This window comes from Phocoena sinus, chromosome 12, assembly GCF_008692025.1.
Source record: "Phocoena sinus isolate mPhoSin1 chromosome 12, mPhoSin1.pri, whole genome shotgun sequence".
Classification (NCBI taxonomy): Eukaryota; Metazoa; Chordata; class Mammalia; order Artiodactyla; family Phocoenidae; genus Phocoena; species Phocoena sinus.
In genome coordinates this window covers 26,410,954-26,433,885 of record NC_045774.1, presented here as the reverse complement: position 1 = coordinate 26,433,885, position 22,932 = coordinate 26,410,954, and the positions used below count along the sequence as shown (strand labels likewise).

General features: G+C 38.9%; 1 non-coding gene across 1 annotated transcript; it reads left to right on the top strand.

Moving 5' to 3' along the window:
- Positions 1 to 45: 45 nt before the first annotated feature.
- TRNAA-CGC lies at positions 46 to 118 on the top strand. The gene has a single exon. It is a non-coding gene; the product is annotated as a tRNA-Ala (tRNA).
- Positions 119 to 22,932: the final 22,814 nt, after the last annotated feature.

Genomic DNA, 22,932 nt, shown 5'->3' with positions numbered 1-22,932 from the left:
TCCATACAAATCTGCAATTTAAAATTCATGAACTGTGTTGGGACTTCCCTCATGGTCCAGCGGTTAAGACTCCGAGCTCGCAATACGGGGGGCCCAGGTTCGATCCCTGGTCAGGGAACTAGATCCTGCATGCCTCAACTAAAGATCCTGCATGCCGCAACTAAGACCCTGTGCAGCCAAATAAATAAATATTAAAAATAAAATAAAATAAAATTCATGAACTGTGAATGAAAAAATTTTAATGAGTTTAAAGCTCCAAACTTTGGATGCTGTTTTAATGTAGGGATATTTGCCACTTAATATTGATACTGATATTATGAAGGGGTGGGGAAATGGCAAGGGAGAGTGAGACGTGCAAGGCCTTGACCTTCTTCCCTGGCGGCCGACCTGCTCTAGGAGAGGATGTCAATCCATTCCTTCTTTCCTTTTCCATCTTGGCTCAGGGACTTTGCATGTGCTGTTCCTTCTGCCTTGTATACTTCCCCAATCCCTTACTTGGTTAACCCCCATTCTTCCTTCAGAACTCAGCTCAAAACATCAGTTCCTCAGAGATATCTCCCCGGACCTCCCCGGTTTGGAAATGCCTTTACTAGGCAGTCACAACACCACATCTTGCCTTTGGATTGCAAATCACAACTGAAATCACACTTGCATCTGTGAGGTTTTGATTAATGTCTGTGTGGCCAGTAACCTGGGAGTTCCATGAAGCAGGATTTGTGCATAATGGGCCTCCTGTTTTATCCTCACTGTCTCACACAGTGCCCTGCATAGCGGGGCAATTTAACATCTACTTATTGATGAAAAGAATAAAGGAACTCAACAAATATTCATTGAGCATTTTTAAAATAAATCTTTATTGGAGCAAAATTGCTTCACAATACTGTGTTAGTTTCTGTTTTACACCAAAGTGAATCAGCCACATGCATACATACATCCCCATATCCCCTCCCTCTTTCATCTCCCTCCCACCCTCCCTATCCCACCCCTCTAGTTGGTCGCAAAGCACCGAGCTGACCTCCCTGTGCTATGCTGCTGCTTCCCACTAGCTAGCTATTTTACATTCAGTAATGTATGTATGTCGATGCTACTCTCACTTCTCCCCAGCTTCCCCCTCCCACCCCGTGTCTTCAAGTCTATTCTCTATGTCTATGTCTTTATTCCTGCCCTGCAACTAGGTTCATCAGTACCAATTTTTTTTAGATTCCATATATATGCATTAGCATACAGTATTTGTTTTTCTCTTTCTGACTTACTTCACTCTGTATGACAGACTCTAGGTCCATCCACCTCACTACAAATAACTCAATTTCATTCCTTTTTATGGCTGAGTAAGATTCCATTGTATATATGTGCCACATCTTCTTTATCCATTCATCTGTTGATGGACATTTAGCTTGGTTCCATGTCTTGGCTATTGTAAATAGTGCTGCAATGAACATTGAGCATTTATTAGGTGCTTTGTGATAGACACTATAATAAGCTACAAGGACCTATGAAGAAGACCCTTTGCTTAAGTAGATAACTGTACAGTGAGGGGAAGAAAAAGAAATACAAGGCACAGCTGGAAGTTACACATACAGTTTTGGGGAGTTCAGGAATTGCCTAGGGAGAACTGGCTTTTAGATGGTGGGATTAGAGAAAATTTATAAATTTTTGAACTGGGTGTGGTAGATGCATTTCAAAATCTGCCTTTGAAAATTCTCCTGTCAATTACCTAAGATGGCATCTACATTAGGTGCAAGATCAGTTTTTAAAAATTGAGATATAATTGACATATAACCTTACATTAATTTCAGGTGTACTACACAATAATTCAATATTTGTATCTACAAGTTTCCCCACCATCTGAAAGTAGAGCTTTCCTATGACAGCTTTAGTAAGCCGGAAAGGCCTAAAGCGAAGAAGCAATTACCTTAGGACTTATCTTGCTGATGGATGCACAAAATATACTGAGATAAAGCACAGATGCTCACAGACATAGTTCACAGCTATGGCAGCTTGATGTTTAGATGCCAAGGGTCGGGCCCAGGGAATGTCATTTGGTCATTTTCTGTGTTCTCAAAGAGGATAAAATGTAGACTAGGTGTTAGCACTGTTGGGCCTTTCAAGAGAAACCCTCTTCCTGCCTGTACTAAAATCCCCAGCTCCAGGGTCTGGTGAAACCCTCTCACACCTGACTGTGATTCTCAGACTAAAGCCAGAACCCAGGACACATCCTCTTGGGGTCAGTGATGATGTCCTCACTCTACAGCAGTGGGGCTTTCTCCCCGCATTGGACTCCAAGACCCCAGGGCTGAGAAGTCCCCCAGTTAAATATACTTTCTTTCTGTACCAACACCCTTTCCTTCCTGATTCCACTGTATTCACTTCCTCCTGCTGTTCTAACAAATTATTACAAATATAGCAGCTTAAAACAACATAAATGTGTTTTCTTACAGTTCTGGAGGTCAGAAGTCGGAAATGGATCTCAGTGGATTAAAAGCAAGGGGTAGGCAGGCTATGTTCCTTTCTGGAGGCTCTAGGGAACCATCTGTCTTCCTGACTTTCCAGTTGCTAGAGGCCACACACATTCCTCGGCTCCTGACCTCCTCCCTTCTGGTCAAAGCCAGCAACAGCTGACTGAATCCTTCTCACATTGCATTACTCTGATCTTCTCTCCTGCCTCCTTTTCCACTTTTAAGGATTCCATTGTGATTAACTTGACCCACCTGAATAATACCTAATAATCTCCCTGTCTCAAACAATTTAACTTTACCAACATCTGCAAAGTCCCTTTTGCCACGTCAGGTGACATATTCACAGGTTCTGAGCAACAGGACATTCACATCTTTGGAGGCGGGGTCATTCTGCTGCCTAACACATCCACCATCTCCATGATGATTACCATGTTCACCCAAATGTATTTAGCAGTCTGATTTTTCTCCATCCTTTACCAATTAATTTATTAATTTAATAGATATTTATTGATTGCTTTGATTACAAAGATGAGTTAAAATATTTCTGCTCCCAGTCTAATATGCAATATACACAGCCAAGCAAATAAAAAACTGGTGAAAATTGCCGTACCTCCCCACCTTTCCTGCCAGCCTTGGCAGGAGCTTAGAAGGATTTTAGAGTACAAAGCGTTCAGGGAGGAAACAGTGCTCAAGTCGTCCCTGAAAGAGACAGGAGATTGGAAAGTTAGGGGAAGGCTCTTAAGGGCAGTTTTCTCCAGACAGACTCTTGGAGAATGTGTGGAATTTACCAAATAGACAACAGAGAGGAAAAGATGTTAGACAGAGAGGACAGCATGTGTGAAGGCTCTAGACTGTGAGAAAGTGGGTGGGGTTTGGAGAACTGCAGTTAGTTTCATATCACTAGAGCAGTGCAGGCCAATAGAACTTTCTGCACAGGTGGAAATACTTTGTATCTGTGATGGCCATCGTGGCTGCCAGCAGCCACAGGTGGCTCTTGGTCACTTGAGATGTGGCTAGTTGACAGCGGTACCGGATTTTTAATTTAGTTTAATTACTTTAAATTTAAAGAGTTGCATGTAACTAGTGACTGCCATATTGTCAGCACAGCTACAGAGCACAGGGTATCTCTAGGGAATGATGGGAGGGGATGAAGCTGGAGAGTTGAGTGGGGCTTAGATTAGAGGAGGCTTTTTTTTGCTTTACAGGGAATTATGAATTTATCTTTTAGAGATGTGGTTTTCAAATGGCATTTCATGGACACCACTGGTTTTGTGGAGGTGGTTACTCAGAGCTGCTGCAGGGGCTGGCAGGAAAGGTGGGGGAGGTCCAGGAAGGCTGAGTGGGTGCCTGAAGGTCTATTCTTCCTCCTCCCATCAACACGTTTCAGGAGTCTCCTTCAGTTGGGCAGCTCGTTTTATCAGTTTAATATATTGGGGTTTTGTGTACAATATTATGGAGGGAAATGACTGATTTGGGGGATGGTGAGAAATGGGATGACGGATTTTCCTTTCTGAGAAATCATTCTGGCTAGAGGTTAGATTTCGACGTAAGGAAGGAACTGGATGTAGAGAGAAGAATTGGGAGTTGGTCTTAATAGTCTGGGTGAGAGATGGTGCTGCTTGAACTCAGTGGCTGTGGCCCAGTGGAGAGTAGGGGCAGATTTAAAGGGGGCCCAGGAGGGAGATTAGACAGGGCTTGGTGAGTGATTGTATACTGGGAATAAGAAAGAGGAAAGAATCCATGATCACTGCCAGGTGTCAGCTACGGGGAAATGAGTGAATAGATGTGTCCAGGGAGCACAGGAAGATAAAAAAGTTAGGAGAAAAAAATGATGATAATCCAGGACGCTATCCATTTACACCTCAGACTACTCTCTACCAAGGACATTTTTATCATGGCTAATCACCTAAGAACTAAAGCCAGGTGAGCTCCTGATTACATGCTGGCCCTTCCCAGGCTGAGCTGGATTGTGGATGGCACCCTGCTAGAGGAAGGAAGGTCTGGAAATGACAGAGGTCAAGTCGTGGACGCTTCAGACAGGCTGACACCATCCCAATCAGCAATACACCAGACACGTGTTTTCCAGGTGGCCCATGGAACTTTGACACCAGAAATTCAGTTTAGAAACCTGCATGGAGCTCAGGAGTCTGCATTTTCAACAACTCACTAGGTGATCCTCATGCACCCTGGGGTTGGAAAACCACATCTTTAAAGATGGTTTGCATAGACTTCCTGCCCTTAGAAAACCAGATAGAAGCTCAGGTTAGGGGAGAGATGGGTAGAGATTTTGAGAATTAAGTACCAAGGTCATTTCAGGTATCTGGCCCAAGGTGGTGGGCAATCCTCTATTCCAAGGAACAGGAGAACAGATTGGAGCTCCCAGTGTGATGTGGAGGAGGGACAGTGCCCTTGATGGTATGAGTGGAACTAACTTATTTGCAAGTAAGCACTTGTGAGGCACACCTGGAGGCACATTGGGGAAGTGAACTTACGGAACCAGAAATCCTGCCTGAGCTGGAGGGGACAATTGTCAAGGAAGTATGAGTCATTATGGTTAATGTGACCTCATCTGCATGCCTGGCTGGTGAGGCCAGGATGAAATCAGATTACAGTATAGGTGAGGAGGCTGAAGTTCACAGATTTTATGTCTGTTTGTTTGTTTCTGGTTTTGTTTTGTTTGTCTTTTGTTTTTTTTAATTGTCTAAGATAACATAACTGCTTAATGAAATCCAAGCCAGGTCTGCCTAACTTCAAAGCTCAAGTTTATTCTACTATGCTTCCATGTGATGAAGGGGTTCAAAGCTCTCCTGATGATTTTGAAAATAATGGGAGAGTAGGACTGTCTCCAAGTTTGAACTCATTGTTTTGTTTGTTCTTAGAAAAGCTTCCTCTGACGTAACTCAGGGACCTTCTACAGCTGAGTTCAACGTAATGTTTTCCAATGGGGTGGGCAAGAAACTTATTCATTATTGATGTAGAATTGAGTACCAATACACTGTGCTTAAATTATTTTCACTAATTTTTCTCACAATACTCTTGGAAATCATTTATTATTGCAATTGCTATGTAAAAGGAAGAGACAGGCAAAAAGGATATAGCCAGGAAGTCAATTTTTTTTTTCTTCGACACTTCATAAAATTTAAATGCTCAAATATACAGCTACAGTATGGGTTTGAAACGCAGCCTGAATAATCTTAAAAGAAAGGAAAGCCTTGTGCTTTAAGTGATGAGAAGCAAAATTTTTTCAATTCTCTGTCAATAATTGACCACTTCCCCGAAAAAGTTTTAAGATTTCTCTAGAGAAAGGTGAATCATAACAAGTACCCTGAGTATACCTTAGTTTTGAATAAGTGACTAGATCAAGGCAAAGTGGTAGTTTTATTAAAGTAAAGAAAGAATAAGTTGTCAAGAAAGAGGTTTGTCAAGAATTTGCCAAGAACTAATGGGTACAAGACTAATGGGTACAGACTTTCTTTTGGCAGTTATGAAAATGTTCTCAAATTAGACATTATGGAATTAGGTGAACTGTGAATATACTAAAAACCACTGGGTTTTACATTTTACCAGGATGAATTTATGTTATGTGAATTATATCTCAGTAAAGCTGTCATTAAATAAAATAGTAATAAGAGGACATAAGATTTAGTCATAATACACACACACGCGCACACACACCCTACCCTAAAATTTCTGGAACTAAAATGTTTGCAATTAAAAATTAAAAGATGGGCTTCCCTGGTGGCGCAGTGGTTGAGAGTCCGCCTGCCAATGCAGGGGACACGGGTTCGTGCCCCGGTCCGGGAAGATCCCACATGCCGCGGAGTGACTGGGCCCGTAGGCCATGGCCGCTGAGCCTGCGCGTCTGGAGCCTGTGCTCCGCAACGGGAGAGGCCACAACAGCGAGAGGCCCAAGTACCGCAAAAAAAAAAAAAAAAAAAAAAGTAAAAAAAAAAATTAAAAGATAAGGTGATCACTGTTGAAACCCAAATTAGTTGCCTGGGAGAGTTTTTTTAAATCTCAAGAGACAGAGTAAATATAAGAAGAATAAGAAGTCATGACAGAAAGAAATTAAAAGCTTAGAAGACATAACTAAAAATAACATATAAATAACAAATTTCTAGAAGAACAAAATGTATGGGTTTTAAAATTCATGTGCAAATGCAAGGGACCCCGAATAGCCAAAACAATCTTGAAAAAGAAGAACAAAGTTGGAAAACTCACACTTACTTCAAACCTTACTAAAAAGCTACAGTAATCAAGACAATGTACTGGTCTAAGGAAAGACACGTAGATCAATTACAATTGAGAAAACAGTTTGACGGTTCCTCATAAAGTTAAACATAGAGTTACCCAAGTTATCCAGAAATTCCACTCTTAGCTATATATATCTAAGAGACATGGAAACACATGTCCACACAAAAATTTGTATATCCATGTTCACAGCAGCATTATTTATAATAGCCAAAAATTGGAAACCACTATGGTAGAGCGATACAATGGAATAGTATCTGACAGTAAAAGGAATTCAGTACTGATACACACTAAAATGTGGATTAGCCTTGAAAATACTATGCTAAAAGAAAAACATCAATCACAAAAGACCATCTACAGTATGATGTCATTTATGCGGATGTCCAGAATAGGCGAATCTATAGTGACAGAAAACAGATGACTGTGTGCCTAGGGCCAAGGTCAGGGAGGATAGAGAGTGATTGCTAATGAGTATAGGTTTTTGTGGGCGGAGGATGAGGCAAATGTTCTAAAATTAGATTGTAAAGATGATTGAGAAAATCTGTGAATATATTAAAAAATACTGAATCATGAACTTCATGTAATTATAAATTGAAAAATACTTTTGAATTTTATGGTATGTGATGTCTCTCAGTGAAGATATTTTTAAAAAGTCAAGAAAACTGACAATAATATAAATTACGCTGTTATTTCACTTTCCAGAATCCCATTAATTAAAACTCCTATGTCTTGGGACTTCCCTGGCAGTCCAGTGGTTAAGACTCCGCTAGGGGAACGAAGATCCCACATGCCGCAGCGTGGCCAAAAGAAAAAATAACCTCCTATGTCTTGCTAATTCTCTAGGTTTCTAGGCCAGATGATAATAAACTTGTGCTTAAGTAGGAATTTCTTGGACACACTCCAGATGAGAACTCCTTAGCTGGATGGGGACCCTTAGAAATTCTGACAGGCAAGTACTGTCTTTTGATCAACAAAGTTGGTTTAGGGTATTATTACTTCAGAAATACTGGTTTTCTGCTAGATGGAATCTTTCAAAACTTAATATTAGTAAGGGAAGTTAATAACAGGGATTTTTGGTAGTGGGAGCAATGTAAAACTTAGCAAGGCCTGCAGGAAATAGTACCATAGCACATATGATTTGGCAGGCACTAACTGAGCACCTACTATTTCCCAGAAGTTAGGCACTGGAAAGAAAGGCCTACAGGCTGGGTCCCTACCCTACAGAAGCTTACAGTCTAGGAAGAGAAACAAACACATATAAGATTATGTGTCCGGTGCTGTAGGGAGAGTATGCAAGGAAACTACCAATGGAGAGAGCCAGGAAGGCTCTTCAGAGTTGTTTCTAGGAAGGACTCTGGGTTGGGGTGAGAGTAGGCTGTGAGGCACAGGCGTCCGAGGCACAGGCATCCGCCACGTGCATCCAGGGAGAGGAAAGTCACGTGGACAGGGAGAGCCAATGTCTGAAAAGCCACACAGAAGATTGTTCTCTCTTGTGATACTGTGTTTAAGTTTCTTTGAGGAAGGATTTTAAGAGACAAAGTATTTGAGCTTGAGAAGGAAATGCCTTGATTCATTATTTCCTCCTTAAGAAGTATCACCTCAGAGGACTGCTAAAATACACAGAGAGCAGAAGCAACGTTAGTCCTCATTTTCTCTTCTTGTCTCATCTCTTTTCACATTCGGGTAAATTAAAAAGCCAAAGTTCTTTATCATAGTAGCAGAAATACATGTATATATTTTACTTCACAAAACATTTTACAGTTTTACATTTTCTTTGAAAATCTCTTTATTTCAAGCATACGCAGAGAGAGCAGTGTAATGAAACCCCATCTTCCTGCCAAAAAGGTGAAAATACTTTATATATACTTTATAACTATATATATATTCTATGTCAGTATTTGTTTTCTGCTTCATAAATTGAATTTCTATTTACCATGGCCAATGCTATATTTATTTAATGTATTTTCAACGTTCTTCAAATATTTCTGACAAATTTACTATCTCTTTGCCTCAGTTTCATAACTGAAAAATTACTGGCTTAGACTAGAGATGATCTTTACATGTCTTTCTGCTTTAACGTCGTTAAATTCAGAGCTATCGGCAACCTTGTAATAACTGCTTGAATCCACCAGATGTCAATGCAACATAGCAACCTATTTTTTTTGTCATTTAAGCCTCTTGGATCCTTAGACCTAAAATCAGAAGAATAAGAGCAATAGTAATTTTCATTTGTGTTATTCAGTTTCGTTAAAAGTTAAATGTAAAATAATCTGTTTAAAAAAGACCATAAATAAACCTTCAAAGGCTATAAGCTTAACTCTACTAGAGGGAATATTTTTTCAGAGGTTTCCTCTTCTTGTTTAAGTTTAAACATTCAGTTCCTCTTGTACAAATCAACACTGGAAGGCTATTTCCTATCAGATAAGCAAGTGACATAAACGTTTGAAAATCAATTATTCGTTCGCTAAATAACGGTTTAACATTTGGTCTGTTTGGGAGAAATCTTGTTTGATATAATCAGAGTTAATGGTCTTGCCAACAAAGTATAATGTTTAGAGTTACATTATACAAAGGTGAAATTACTTATTAAATTATTAATTTAGTAATTGGCTCCATGACAGATTTTAATTCCCTTATGATAAATTGATATTTATCCTGCAGAAAAAAATAAACATAGTATTATTTCCCTCCGCTTGAAAAAAAGGGATGATAATAAAAATAATTTTAAATATAGAAGGTTATCATGTTTAAATCAGAATGTTGGAAATAGTGGTTAATATTTTTCATTAAAACTTCAAGTGTAGTAGTGTGAGACAATTATTGATGTTAGAATTTAGTTTTTAAGATTCTCCCTTTTGCTTGTGTACCATTACAGATAATATACTCAATATGTTTGAACATCAAGCAAATACACGCAAACACACACACACACACGCACACACACACACACACTCAAGACATGTAGTTTTTCCTAACCAGGAACTGTGTGAACTAGTAAAAGCACAACACTAGAAAGAATAATACTAATTATTTCTCAATTCCCTAAACCAGCCATGATCAGGGTTGCAACAGAAGGCAAGGCTAATAACTTGAGGTAACTATTGATAATTCAAATAAAAGATTCACTTTGCATTAATTACCTGAATTATTTAAGTTTATGTTGTAATCTCAATTGTAAACTACTGATAAGAAAATCTTCAATTTAGAATTACGGATTTCCAGTTAAGGTCAGAATAGTAATGTATACTCACTGAGATAACTTTCTGCTTCAAGAAATCTAAATCTCTATTTTACATTCTTTTCTTGGTGAATTCATTGCTAAAATAGTCACCGTTTTAACAAAATGACATATTCTATTTACAATTACATTGTTGCTTGAACTTTAATACAGAGACTCCATTTTTACCCAGAAACTATGCTGTGGAAAGCTTCATTCTTCCTGATAAAGGACATAATGCATAACACTCCTGGAATTTTGCATCATTTTCTTGCACTTATGTGGGATTTCTAGGAAGTCACTGATAGATTCAGAAGTCTAGGTTTTCCTTAAAAACTATATAGTTCTATTTCGTATTTATTTTATTTAGTTATTTATTAATACATTTATTTATTTATTTTTGGCTGTGTTGGGTCTCATTGCTGTGCGTGGGCTTTCTCTAGTTGCGGCGAGCGGGGGCTGCTCTTCATCGTGGTGCGTGGGCTTCTCATTGCGGTGGCTTGTCTTATTGTGGATCATGGGCTCTAGGCGCGTGGGCTCAGTAGTTGTGGCTCACGAGCTTAGTTGCTCCGCGGCATGTGGGATCTTCCTGGACCAGGGCTCAAACCCGTGTCCCCTGCATTGACAGGCGGATTCTTAACCACTGCGCCACCAGGGAAATCCCTCGTATTTATTTTAGATACACTTGGAACAGTGAAAATGTGATATTGACACTCTCCAGCCCTAATGCAAGAAGGAAAGATACGTATGCTTTAGTGATTTCCTTCTGCGGGGAATGGTTTGCAAAGGCTTTTTTGTGGTTGTGAATATTTACATTTTGGGGAATAAACAACTGGAGAGGCAGGCCTGGAGAGTTGCAGTCTCTGGCAGAATTGAGTTCCAGGTCCAGACATTGGCATCTCCATGCAGAAGCCATTCCTGAGGGCCAATCAGCTGCCTAATGAAGGTTTAAAATAAACATTACAGGGAAGCCCAGGCAATAGTATCAGGTCTATGTGAAAATGACAGTCGTATTTGTATTTATTTATATCTTACTTGTTTGAAAAGAATTTGAGTTATCAGAAAAATGAAGAAAAAGAAACAGAATAGAATAGTGGTTACCAGGGGCTGCAGGATGAGGGAATTGGGGAGATGTTGGTCAAAGGGTCCAAACATGCAGTTAGAAGATAAGTTCTGGAGATCTCATGTACAGCATTGTGATTATAGTCAACAATACTGTACCATACACCTCAAAGTTGCTAAGAGACTTGATCATAAACGTTTTCAGCCCCAAAAGTAAATGATAATTATGTGACATGATAGAGGTGTTAGCTAATGCTAGTGCAATAATCATATTGCAATATATAAAGGTAAGAAATCAACATATTGTACTCCTTAAACTTATACAATATTATATGTCGATTAAATCTTAATTTAAAAAAATGAAGACAAAAAGAAAAAGTAGGGAGGAAGTCAGTAGAGAACTAAACTAGTTTTAAGCTTTATGAAAACTCTTTTAATACAAAGGGGAAAAGCAAAGGCCATCTTCTGCTAGTAAATTACCTTGTGACAGAAAATTAATGTAAACACATGAGTGGATGCTACTTAAACCTGATTTAAGGTAACTGTTTATTATGATATTGTGATATATATGTATATACATATATATAGTAGCAGCATACTTATATCTATTTCTATATCTGTTTGTACTCTATCTCACCTTAATTGTTCTCCAGTAATTTCAATTTATGAAGTTATGTCTTTAAAAAAATTTAAAGGAATTTTATAATTATAAAAGGAAAATATTTCACTGTAAGACCTTTGGAAAGTATAAAGAAGAAAATAAAAATTATACTTAAACTTACCAATATTTTGTTTTATGTTTATTTTTAAATGACTGTTTATTTTAATAGTTATAAAAATATGTTTGAGTCTTGAATTTTCATTTCACACTGTATCATGAAAAATTTCCAAGTCTTATGCTTTGGAAGCATCATTATAATGGCTGAATAATATTCTACCAAATTCCTGAATTATAAGTCATAGTTTACTTTTCTTAAATTATTTAAAATATATATATACTTATTTAGGCTGCACGGGGTCTTAGTTGCAGCACGTGGGATCTTTGTTGCTGCGTGCAGGATATTTAGATGCGGCATGCGGTAACCTCTTAGCTGTGGCATGAAAACTCAGTTGCAGCATGTGTACAGGATCTAGTTCCCTGACCAGGTATTGAACCTGGGCCCCCTGCATTGGGAGCATGGAATCTTACCCACTGGACCAACAGGGAAGTCCTCAGGTCATAGTTTATTTTGCTATTTACCTACTGTTGGACATTTTGATTATTGCTAATGTTTCTCTACTATAAATAGCACTGCAATGAACATCTTTGCATATACATCTGTGCACCTATCTATGATTATTTCTTTAGAAGTAGAATTACTGTTTTAGGGACTATGAACATATGACAATTTTCAGATAATTGTCAGTTTTTTTCTTAAAATTAATAATCAATTTACATTCTTACAAATACTGTATGAGTTACTTAAATGAACATTTAAAGTATATTTTGTCGATTGTACAGATTATAAATATTATTGTGGCTTAATTGCATGTTTCTCTAGTAATGAGTATGGTAATTTTTGATATATTTGTTGTAATTAATGTGTTTCCAATCAAGAATTATCTGTACATGTTCTTCCTTATTAGAGTATTAGTGATTTTTAGAGCCTTTTATTATGTGCTGAGGATAGCCACCTCTTGTCAAAATTATTTCTACTCAATTAGATGTTTCCTTTTATATTTTGTTTATGTTCTTGTGCTTTTTTTTAAAGTACAAAAGTCTTATTAATTTTATTACATCGTTTTTCCTTTATCTCTTTCATTGCCTTTATTTTAGAAAATTCTTTTGTATCTTCATACCAGTTTAAAAAATCTGTTTTCACCTAGTATTTTAGTTTCATTGTTCACACTAAAATCTGTAATAGAATCATTAGTATGACATAAGTTAAGTGCTTATCTTAATTATTCTTCAAATAGATAACTTTCCAAGTCTTTGCTGAATAAATATTCCATCTATTTTGCGTTTGTTTATGATGCTTTTTTACAATACACCTATTTCTTATGTATTAGGATTTTTGAACTGCTTTGCTCTATTAATCTGTCTTAATGCTTTTATCAATACCGTATCACTTACATTGAAATCTTACAATACTTATAAACATAACACTCTTTTCTTGTTTTGGTTAAAATATTCCTGGGATATTTGTTTTTGTTTTTGTTTTTGTTTTTTTGTGGTACGCGGGCCTCTCACTGTTGCGGAGCACAGGCTCCGGACGCGCAGGCTCAGCGGCCATGGCTCACAGGCCCAGCCGCTCCGCGGCATGTGGGATCTTCCCGGACCGGGGCACGAGCCCGTGTCCCCTGCATCGGCAGGCAGACTCTCAACCACTGTGCCACCAGGGAAGCCCTGGGCTATTCTTTCTTGTTAATTTTTCCCTAATCATTTTGGAAAGTGTCTCCCATCTCAGATAAAACCTCATTGCCATGTTATTTTTATTTGGTTTTCATTAACATATAAAATTAATTTAGGAGGAATTACACTCATGCATTGTGCTATCCATAAATATGAAGTGTTTCTAATATTTTCAGCTTACCTTTTATTATTCCTCCATGAAAGTTTACAGTTTTCTGTAAATAGGTCCTGCTCATATCTTGTAGGGTTATTTCTAGGCATTGCATGTCAGACTGTGGTTATTGATTTTTGTATGCACTCACTTCACTGAACTCTATGGGTTGCTATTTGATCTTTTTTTTTTTTTGATGATCCATGTATATAATCATATCATAGGCAAAGAATGATAAGTGCCTATATAGATTATTAAAGCCTGTTGAGGTAAACTTTGATAATATAATCAAAACATGATATAAATTTCTTCATTAAGAAAGTCTCACTAGTTTTTCACTTTACATTTTAGAGTCAAATCTAAGAGTTAATAAAATAATTTTATTCTTATACAGTACTTTTTCCTTGAATATCAGTAAAGTAGAATAAGAATCTGAAATTTTTTAAAAGTAAAATGTAGCTACATTGGTTTTTTTGATGTCTTAGTACCCAAAGCACTAGAAAAGTTATTCTAAACATTATAGTTGCACTGGAAATGTTATTCTAAACATTATATTTAACACAATAAAATAAACTTACAAATAAAGTAAATTGTGAGTGTATTCAGCATTATTATGGTCTTCTATAAATAAAATATAAATCAATTCTGCGTCTCATTAAGAATATCTTTGTTAACTAGCTAATTTTTTAAGATAAGAAACATTTTCTTCATATAAATCTTGGGCGACATATTCCATACATCCTACTTGGGCAGAAAGGGTCTTAATAGTGAAAACATAAACTTAATCCTGTCCACAATGTAGACATTACTAATGCATTTTGAGCTAAAATGATCTAAGAAAAAAACACAATATGAAATAAAACAAACCACCTCTGTTTTATATAGCATAGTTATGTTTATTGTAGAAGTAGGTTGGAAAAATCTGTGCTGATAAATTTATAAATCAAACAAACTTCAAGGTGACTTTTGCAATAATTTTGCTTTTTAAAAAATAGAAGTTTGATATATTTAATCATAGACCTTTTACTAGGTCCATTTCAACTTTTCTTTTTCATACTTGAAAGAAATTTGTATTGTTGTGCAAAACTGATTTTTTCTGCCAAAAATGATATAATACTAAGGGCTACATTTAATTACTATTATCCTAAGGGCAGATTATTGGAATTTATTGACTGAGAATAAATTTGTAAGCACTTAAAGAAAACTCTGGATGAACAATATTCAGAGAAATTCTTAAGTAAATCTCTGCAAAAGGATGCATGTTAGTAAATCATTTTGTATTATTTCTTGATGAATTATGTAAGGTAGACATCTCTAATAAAATAGTAAAATAAAAATAATTCTAAAGGCACTTATACAAAAATACATCTGAATTGATTCATGAATGTAATTTCAGGTTAAGATTTCTGCATACTTCAACATATAAAAATGATAGCATCCTTATTCTTCCGATTGCTTAATCATCAAACTTTATGTAGCAAAAATGTTTCATGTACATTACATTTTTTGTCTGATACCTTGTGTCAGTAAAAGGTATTTTTGTTTACTTAAAATATGTAAACATTTCTATATTGGTGTATTCTTTGGTGTAAAATATATTCTTTACATTTCTGATAAAGTATTGAAGGGATTTCCAGTCTTTTTGTCATTGGGGGTTTTAGACATTGAGATCATTATAATTTACTAGGGCTAAAAATAAAATTTAAAAAAACCCCAAAAGCTGCATTTGTCATCCTTTCGATAAAACAGTTATGTGTTTATTTGCACAAAGACACAGAGTCAGTTAATTTGAGTTCAGTTTGAGACAGTTCACAAAACTGTAAATTCTCTTAGAGAAAACCATAATGGTGCTACATTTCACACAAAATAGTTTTAGCAATTATTATCAGCATGTAATAGGTAATTTTAAGTGATTTTCATTTTGGATAGTGTCTGTATGTTAATATATATTTTATTTATAACATGTTAAATATAATAATAGTAACGTTTATTGAGATACAGTGAGATAAAATTTATCTTGAGATAAAATTTTTCTTAAAATATGAATAACTAGAGCAAACACTTACTCCAATTAGGTGAACAGCCAAAGTTCTTATTTTAATTAAAATACGTTCAGTGAGTGAGACCAAACATCAGATTCCTTCCATTACATTTAAATACATACCATGCATTTTAAAATCATACCATGGAACTTAAATTCACACCCATGGATTTAAATGCATGCCACTATATTTAAGATTTATTTTCAAGAGGTTTAAATTACTATGAAAAGTTTTTATATCTAATTATATTCATAATGAGTTGCGAATAAAATAAAAACTTAAGTAAATTATTTTTAAAGCAACATGTTCTTAATCTAATCTATGGCTCAAGAATTTAAAAATAATTCCTAAAATTTAATTTTTGTGTATTCTATTTAAACTCATCCTACAAGGCTTTGTCTGTTTGCTTGCTTTTCTTGTTTGTGCTTTTTGTCATCAATTTGTAAGCAGTTTTTATTCAAGGGGTTGTTAGAAATGTAGTGATCTCAACTTACCACTTAATTTATAGTAATACATGATATTTAATAAATTAAATAAAAAACCTCAGATGCAGAATACTGCTGTAGAAAGAGCTCAACCTTCAAAACAGAGATCTGAGTTCTAGATTGGCTGAGAGACTGGATAAATCACTTAATCTGAGTCTTGGTATTATAAATATGTATATATATGATGGTAGACAATTACTAAGATAACTTCTATAGACAGCTCTATAAATTTTAGAAGACTTATTGACTTCTTGTCCTTGAAAAAAATCAGAACACGGAGATAATGTTCTTTATTTTTTTATAGAGAATTTTGAAATAAGTGTCCAATTCAGCAGCATGCCTTTAGCTGAAGGTCTGTATTTATTCTTAGAAGAAATTTGAGGGAATTACCAGTTGGAAGGCCTGCCAGTTTACCAACCTATTCTTTAAAGGATCCTGGAGCCCTGGAATTATCCATGATTGGAGGGTTTTGGGGGTGCTTGAGAGTTACTGTGAAGGGAAGGTAGAGAGAAAAGGGTTGATAGTACTAGGTTAGCCTCAGGACTAAATAGCTTTGGTTAGTGTCCGTATGCACAAGGATTGATTGAAAAGACATAGAATTTTGTGGGGAAAATAAAGCGAATTGCATATGAAAGGCTGATCTGAGCCTGTTAATGTAGGTGGGTAGCAATCTAAAAAAGCAAAGTGTACAAAACTCAAATATCTGTTTCTATTGAAAAATGTGTTTATTTCATAACTTTGTATCATTTGATAACTTTCCGGCTGGGCTTGTTTTCACCTGCTGAAGAGGTACTATTTGGAGCTATTAAATGAATTGTTCTACCTATAGTATCCATATTCTTCCAAATCTAACAGCCTGTGAGTAGAATAGATAATGCTTTCCCATAAAATCAGCCATGTATTTTAACCTAATTAACCCTTAAGCCTCCCCAACCTCCAAAAGTCCATTGTGAACACCCAGGAGTGCTGTCCACCCCTGCTTCTGTGACACACACAGTTCCTTTGGGGAAAATTCTACATTTGGATTCTTACAGAACTTTTATACCATTTTTGTTTTAATGAAGAGGCATCAACTTTTAGAAATTATTATACTGTTTAATTTCTTTCTCTCTTAAAAACAACTTTATCAAATTGATTTAGAGAACGGCTGATTTGGTTTTAGCTCTTTTCCCTGCTGTGATTTCCCTCTCAAGTACAAATCACATCGCATGTCGTGTTTGTTTTACAAGGGTCAAGGATGCCAGCCTTCCAGAATGTGTTTTAGAAAGTGTCTAAATGGAGTTCTTCTTGTATAGACTTAAAATGCCTGCTCAGGACATGCAAATGAATTGTGGTCCAATTAACCACTGGAAAAAAAAAAAACAACAGCCTTAAATATCCTGTTAATGAACAGCATTTAGGCACTAAAAAGACATTCCATCTTGATGGGATTATAAAGATCCTGCCCTTAATTATGAGTTATAAAAGCCACTTTCAGGTAGAAATAAAGAGGGTAGCAGTTGTTCAATTAGAGGTGAACATTCATCTAGGAGGGGAAAAAAGCCTTTCTGTGATAAGACCCAGAAATCTTGTTTTTCTGCTAATGCGATTTCATACATTTTTGTTGCACGGTGGGCTGAGCAGCATTCCTGCTCTGTTGCCTCGGATGGGAATTGTTCAGCACTGTGTCACACATAGCCGAGCCCTGAGTCTTCATGCTGAGCGGGGAACTGATCCCAGGGTTGTAAGTGACAGTTGCTGGCGAAAGCAGGGCATGCTGATTCATTCTCAGCCTCCTCTTCCCATCTCTGTCTCCAGCCTAGCATCCTTTTCAAGTTTATTCATGAGCTCATTGCTTGGGAAGAAAAAACTTTATTTGCATTATACCATTACATTTAAAAGCTATAAATTACACAGAGCTATAAATACGGCCCTCGGTAAACACCAGCCCTCATAAAATCTGTGCGTGTTTGTGCCGGCACATGTGTGAATATGTTCTTTGGATTTTTCTCCCTGCTCACTGCATCTTACAACTCTATTTCGTCATTAACATTCTGAAACCTAGCAGTTAAAACAGTGATCATTTTGCTTTGCTTTCTTTAAATGGACAGGAGAGAATTTGGACTTAATAAAATAAGGTGTGATTCTGTGTGAAGCATGTCATCAGGCTCCCTCCAATTTTAATTAGACTGTCATCATTGTACAACAAAAGTGTCGCAATGTAATATATCTGGAGAGTTAAAAAATAGAAGACCATTTTTGTTCCATGCAGTCCAGTAGAGGCATAGGCAACTGAACTGATAAAAATTTTCACCAGCCTTGCCACCCTGGAATATTTGTGTAAGTACTTACACCCTGGTAAGACTTTTAACCATCAAAATAATAATTACTATTGGTCACATATTTTCAAGAACTGAAGAGTTTAAAATCTGAGAAAAGCCTAAACTCTTAGGTTGAATACAAGAACAGTCCTGACTCCCTGTCTCCTCTCTCACTGTGAGAAAGAAAGTCCCGTACATCAAGTCTGTTACTCAGATGTGTATACAAACTTGAACTTGCAGAAAACCCTTGTGTCCTCTGCGTCCAGTGACTCGGCAACTGGGGGTGTTGCTGTGTACAAGTCAGGGGTTGGTCGTTAGATTATTCTACCTTGAGCAGCTTGAGTCAGGGGTGTGTGTGGCGACGACCCAAGGCGGGGTTGGCCCAAACTGCTTTCTCCTGGGTGAAGTACATGTTGTGAACTGGCTTGATTTATTTATTTTAACTCATCACGAGCCAAAATCTGAAAGACTATTTCAGAAGGTTTACAGGCCAATCTTCTCTTTTTAAAATGACATAATCATACCCTTTCTCTGGTGTTGTCCTTATGTTCCAGAAAATCTCCCTCAAGTCCAACTGAAATCCTTCCTACCTCCTTTTAAACCCATTTCTTCTTGCCTGATCTCAAGTGAAAATCAATGAACAATTCAGATTACTCATATTTTGTCCCTCCCAAACCCCAGAGTTGGTAATAAAGTGCTCCTCGGTTTATACTGGAGGAGGGGGAGGTGTAAGTATGAACCTCAGTCTACAACAAGCATGTAAGAAGCTTATCTGTAACTGAAACAGATTTCACTGAAAATGCCCCATTCCTTCAGGTGGCAGAAGGTAAGTTCAGTCAATTTAGTCCCCATCTTCCTTCAGTGTTATCCACATCTTGCTTTTCTTCAGCACACAAAGAAAACATTCCCCACTCCCACAGCATACTGGAAACAGGAAATCCTTTCTTACCTTTCCTAAGCCCCTGCTCATGCCATCCTGGACCTGGGGGGAACACGGCAGTTTCAGGGCTGTTCCCTAGACTCACTATTCAGACCTTTCTTCTGCTCCTGCAGCTTTCTGGTCACGGGAACCCTAGGGGCTGATGTTCCAGCCCCTGGGCTTCACTGAGGGAAGGCACAGGTCTTCCCAATCTTGAAATTTCCAAACCTACCCACGGGTGGAGTGCGCAGGGCTCACCACCATCTAAGATCACGCCTGCTCTCTGGCACTGCTCCCCTTTCCTAGGCCCTGGGATCTTACTAGAGTCTCTTCAGGACCTGAATATGTGAGGCTCAAAAGCCACACATAGGCTATGTCTTCCCATCCAGGAAGCAGTATGAAAAGTGGGCATGGGCTTCCCTGGTGGCGCAGTGGTTGAGAGTCTGCCTGCCGATGCAGGGGACACGGGTTCGTGCCCCGGTCCAGGAGGATCCCACATGCCGCGGAGCGGCTGGGCCTGTGAGCCATGGCTGCTGAGCCTGCACGTCTGGAGCCTGTGCTCTGCAACGGGAGAGGCCACAACAGTGAGAGGCCCGCGTACCACAAAAAAACAAAAACAAAAAAGTGGGCATCTTTAAACTAAGGAAATGGAGAAGCGCTGGGAAGAAAATGAAGTGCAGCAAACAATTATTATTATGCCACTTTTTTGTAGACTAAAGAAAACCCGTTCCCTTTGTCGTTTCTCTGGAAAGCTGCTTTAGAAAACGTCACCATTGGATTGTTCTTAGTGCCTTCTCTACTGAGTTCAGAATGAAGCAGGGGTGCTGGGGTGGTGAGGCCAGTGGTGAAGAGGGGATTTGCACTTACCGAGAAGAAGGAACGGAACGTGAAAAATACAGAGAGGTTGCAAGGTTAGAAACCCTACTGGAAGCAGCTGTGCGCCGGAGGCAGTATGAGGGAGCTGAGGTCCACGCGTACACAGAAGCAGCCACTGAAGAGCCTTCTGTGCTATGCTGAAGAATTCCAAAATTGTGCTCAAGGTGATGGGGCCAGTGATGGATTTAAGCAGGGAGGGGACATGATGAGATTTGTGGTTGGAAATTCTGGTTTGGTCATTGCGCAGGATGGGGAGGTCAGGGGCAAGATGGGAGACAGTTAGAAATCCATCTTGGCAGATTAGTTGATCTAAGACTGTGGCCGTTGGAATGGAAGTGAAGGGATAATTTGAGAGATGAAGTGAAGGAGGAAAGGTATGAGTGAAGTAGAGGAGGAGTTAAGGATATTTCTTGGAGCATGAGATAGCAGGACTGTCTTTGGACGAAGAGCTGAGAGGTCCTGGAATCATGCTCAGAGAGACATTTAGAGGTGGTTTTATTCCCTGCTTTTCTCCTTCCTTGTACACACACGTCGCCCTTCCTCCATTGTTAGTGGCATCCGTAGTCTCAGAAGAAGAATGCCACAGCTGAAATAAAGTCTTTGAACTCTGTAAGCTCTTGACAATCAACAGTTTAAACCTAGAATGTCCAGGACATGAAGCTGATTCACAAACATTAGCTTCAGACCGATGTGTGATGACTAAAGCGGTCTTCTGACACAGGTGTGGTTAAGAGTACTTGGTCTGGGAAAGAAAGAGAGTTGGAAGGATATTAGGTATCTCCCGAGGGAGCTGTGCTCTCTGACCTCTTCTGCCCTTCCCTGTCCCAGGCTGAGTCCTCAAGGTGGGATGGATACATGACTGTGGCCCTGGAGAGGCAGGAACAACCCACGAGCCCAAGCAACTTGAGGCTTGCTTTCAGAGGAGCCCAGAGAGGGAGCGAGCCACATAGATTTTCCATCAATTTAGCATGTGTGCAGTGGGGACGCTAGAGGTGGCTGCCTGAGTAGACAGGTAGGATAGTGTCAAGAATTTCTCCACATTCTGCTTGGCATAGGGAAACACCACGTGTTCCCAATGTCCCCTGGAGTGGTCAGTCCCTTCTGCATACCTTTCTTCTCTTATGGAAAGTTGGGAATGGGGGCAGGGACAGGAGGACTGAAATAATTGAGGCTACCTGGAATTGACATGGATTGAAATTGTTTGGTTAAAGACGATGAATGAAATGACATATCTTGAACACTTGAATTTGTGTTACACAGGGATAAGAACAAGCATAGTTCATCAGAAATGACAAGAAACAAAGTAACTGGCGATGGTAGGATAGAGCAACCAGATTGATAGGAAGGAAGATGGTGGAGGCCAGCGAGATTCCCTGAGGTGCTGTAGCATGAGTTCTCCAGCAAGTATTGAGCAATGAGGCAGCTCAGACAGCTTCTGCTTCTGGTTTGGGCGACCGGGGAGGATGGTGGTGGCCCTCACCAATGTGGATAAGTACAAGACGTAGAGCAGATATGCAGGGGAGAAGATGAGTCCATTTTGAACATGCTGAATTTGAAGAGTTCAGGTGGGTCTGGTCTGTGGTATATGCAGGTCAAGATAGTACGGGTATAGGGCTTCCCTGGTGGTGCAGTGGTTGAGAGTCCGACTGCCGATGCGGGGGACACGGGTTCGTGCCCTGGTCTGGAAGGATCCCACATGCCGCGGAGAGGCTGGGCCCACGAGCCATGGCCGCTGGGCCAGTGCATCCGGAGCCTGTGCTCGGCAATGGGAGAGGCCACGACAGTGAGAGGCCTGCGTACCGCAAAAAAAAAAAAAAAAAAAAAAAAAAAAATAGTACGGGTATGGTGTTGAGTCTCTAAAATGGAAGCATCGATGAGCATAAGATGATCTGGGCAAAGTGCAGGGACTGATAGGAGGGCCAAGGATGGAATCTGGAGGCCACCAGAGGGTTGTTGGAAAAAGAGGAGCCTGCAAAAGAGACTGAAAAATGATCACAATTTGACCGACTGTGTTGGGAAAGAGAGAGTGACGTTGATAGGTAAAGAAGGGTTTTTTAAAATACAGGAAGAGACTCACACGATTCTGCAGGTTGAGGGACAAGAGCTCATGCCGGGTGGGTAGGCAGGGGGTGGTAAAGAAGACACAGGGGAGAGATCTCCAAGGGGCAGGAGTGTTGGGGGAAGGTTAACCTCATCCAGCACAGGGCACCCTTTCTCCTGAGGCCAGAAAGGAGGGAGAGTAGAAATGGAGATGCGCAGAAAAGCTTCAGGGGGAAATATGGACTCGTTCTGGCTGGATGTGCTGTCATTTTATGTGTGTGTGTGTGTGTGTGTGTGTGTGTGTGTGTGTGTGTGTGTGTGTGAAGTAGCTGCAAGTGGGACAGGAAGGAGGAAGACCCTCGGGAAGCATCAAAGGCCACAACTGGATCTCCTAGTGGCCCGATTTTGAGATTTCCCTCAGCTACACATGCAGCCTGGGTGTGGGCACTGAGAAGCCAGATAACAAGTTTGATTCAGGGTTGAAGCTTTGTCAGGAGGGTGTGTCCAATGGAAAGAACGGCACTGGGGGAGGGAAACTGAGACTTTTGGCAAGCTCATGATTTCCTAGCTCAGCTGAAAATAGCCATAGACTTCTATTCTTTCCAAAGGGTAAGCAGAGCTCGTGGATGATTTATCACACAATCCCAACTCAGAGAAACCAGTGGTGATCATGGAATCCTTTTTCCCTTTTTCTGGGGGAGGAACCTCTTTACTCTTTTAAATGCAAAAATGGGAAACCAA